The sequence below is a fragment of the Calidris pugnax genome, unplaced genomic scaffold, assembly GCF_001431845.1.
Source record: "Calidris pugnax isolate Ruff unplaced genomic scaffold, ASM143184v1 scaffold56, whole genome shotgun sequence".
NCBI classification, from domain to species: Eukaryota; Metazoa; Chordata; class Aves; order Charadriiformes; family Scolopacidae; genus Calidris; species Calidris pugnax.
Window position 1 is genome coordinate 10,568,021 of NW_015090839.1, and position 2,875 is coordinate 10,570,895.

At 39.1% G+C, this 2,875-nt stretch overlaps 1 long non-coding RNA gene across 1 annotated transcript in view; it reads left to right on the forward strand.

Annotated features, from left to right (window-relative positions):
• Window positions 1-2,595, forward strand: part of LOC106888062 — a 9,650-nt gene extending 7,055 nt beyond the window's left edge. Inside the window, exon 3 of the long non-coding RNA XR_001412029.1 lies at window positions 2,390-2,595. This is a non-coding gene — a long non-coding RNA (uncharacterized LOC106888062). The remainder of the gene's footprint in view (window positions 1-2,389) is intronic.
• The last annotated feature ends 280 nt before the right edge of the window (window positions 2,596-2,875 follow it).

Sequence of the window (2,875 nt, forward strand, 5' to 3'; positions counted from 1 at the left end):
AATAAGTTTCTTGGGGAAGGGCTGATATCGTAGCCTTGATATCAGTGGGTGTGTTCATGTATTATTTTAATATGATATGTCTTTTATACAGAGCTTGTTTTCAGCAGCTTCTCACAGAAGCCGCCCCAGTAGCCCCTCCTGCTACCAAAACATTGCCAAGGAAACTAATACAGTTTTATAGAATCTAGATCCTAAACTACCATGTATAGCCTGAGCATGGAAACCTGCAAAACTCCCTGAATTCTTGTGCTCTCTACTACCATACCAGAGCGTTCTTGAAAGTAGTATTTCAGATTCTCCTTTGATTTCTGCTTCAGTCAGGCAGCTTCACTTGCTTCAGTTGAAGGCAAGGGCTTTTGTCCATTAAAATGTTTTCTATCATTGTAAAATGATGAAAGCCTGAGCTTTTCATCAGTCTGCTAGAGGCGGTATTTTGAGGACATGAATAAATACAGAATAAACAAAGCTATGATTATAAAATCCTTATACTTTCTGTCTATATCAACATGAGAAAATGCAATTCATATACTGAAAACAGTTTGGCATATTGCGTTTAGGGGGTGATCTCTTTTTTTTTTTTTTTTTTGTAGGCGACTACAAGCTAATTTCTGTGAGAATCCGCCAAAGCAAGGAGCGTGTTCTCACTGAGGGTGGGGATCATGTCCCGCTAAGGCTTCACTGAAGGGTTCTCACAGTGAGCCGCCTGGATTCCCCTGCCTTCCCTTACTTTTTCCTTACAGTACAAAGAATACCGGAAAAAAAAAAAAATTCGTGTTTGCCTGTGCTAAATGTACCTAAGAGATACCTTTTCACGCAAATCGCACGGTTTGCAAATGATAGTTTAACTTTACCTGTTGTGGTGGGCACGTGTTTTGTCATATGAAATTAACTTGTGAAAGCCTTTGTATCATTTTTTGATTTGTGTTTGGCGACAACGCGGATCATATCGCATCGCGTTGATGGTTGATACAATTGCTAAATTAAAGGCATGTTTTCGGCTTTGAAAAACAACAACAAAAAAACCATCCCTCTGAGAGCTCATCCTCAGCAAAAACAACCCGAGGAGCAGTATAATAACGTAGCGTGATATTTTCCTTCCGCCTGCGGTATCTCCATATAGTTCTGTATCATTCTGCCTCGCTATTGTCTCTGCCTAAAGACAGCCAAGTCACTCCTGGGCGTCTTACCTGTAACCGCTACCTAAAAGAACAGACGGGCAGTATACGGAAAATGGCTCTAATTGCTTGGAAGAACGTAATTGGCGTTATATTTTTTCCGTTTCTTTACCTATTCTCCCGGGGTAAATATTAGCAACCGAACTGCTTCTCTTGACGTGTTTCTGCGTTTGAACCCCAAGAAGCGCACCAAATCACTGCAATAAAGTCCTCAAATCTTCCCATGCACGGAGCGGTTTTGATTTCTCTGCTTATATTCACCTCATCTCAAAGGAGGACAGCGCGTTGAGCCAAGTGTTCTTCTGGTTTAGGCGCTCCTCCGGACTTTCGCATTTTAAGTCTAAGGCTTTCAGTATGTTGGGGCTGAAATTCTGATTTTCCACATTTTAAAAGGGACGAGGCTCTATTTATAAATGTTACAGAAGGTTTCGTTACTTCAGGAACAACAAAACAGGAATAGAGCTGCAATTTTCAAGAAAATAGGATTTCAAAATATAGATATAAAAAAAAAGTAGCGGAGACGATGTATAATTCAATCAAATTACAGAAAATTGCTTTAAAATTCAGAACAGTAGCGATCCATTATGTCTCTGTTTTATTAGTGACAAGTACAATTACTCTAAAATAAAGAACACTGGTGAATATATAATTGGCTGTAATCATGTTAGTGTTTGAATAAAAATGACGGGGACATTTAACACTTTGACAACAAAATGTTCAGAAACAACTTATTTATTCAAACAGTTTTTATTTGCATCCACGTGAAGGAGAAACACACTTTTGCTTACGATAAATCTAAGTTTTTTAGCTTTCAAGAAATATATAACTAAAAATATTATTAATTATTTTATTATCCAATCCTTAAGTCTCCTGAGTACGACCGTATTATTATTATTGATTACTCAGTACCCAAAGGACGCCATCTACAGGAAAAGGTCTTTAAGCTTAACACAAATCTAATCACTGTTGATTTAAAAAAAAAAAAAAAAAATCAGAGTTAATATTCCTCTATAAACCCGGCTCCGATTTTACCCACAACACCGATCACAATATTTGCTTTGTAATTGCTTCTTGCGATTCAGTTTGTTATAATTTGACACGATCTAGGAATCTGTTACAAGGGGCCTCTTCTCTGAGGTACGGCGTTTAAAAAAATAAATTGAACTCCATGAAGAAACACTTTTTCCCCTTCTAAAGAGACTCTTTTCTCTCAGGATTGACTTGATCGTCCCTGAAAATGCAGAACAGCCCATGAGATCTCTCCCTTCAAACCAAGCGTGTGGAAGATGCTTGCAAAAGAGCCCTGAAAACAAAACAACTTGATTGAAGGCAGTTTGTGCAACAATTGTGTCACGGAATAACTAACGTTTCTTTAACTTATTTCCTTTTTGGATATGTCAATAAATATCAGCTACGCCAAGCACACTCTCATCTCTTCTTACACTGCATCCTTTGCCCTGTAGCTTGGTACTTAAAGGTGCCATTTAGCCGTGTTGCTCCTTTCTGAGCCCTTGCTGCGAAACCCATCGGAGAGTGCCCCTTCGTATTCTGATGAGACAAATACAGACCCGCGGAGATGGCATGTACGCGCCGTCATGCCACCCCAGTTCGAGCTAGAGGAAACTTTCAGGGCTCTTCTTTCTGAGACCTTTTTCTCTTTCTCTCTCTCTCTCTCTCTCTCTCTCTCTCTCTTTCTTTCT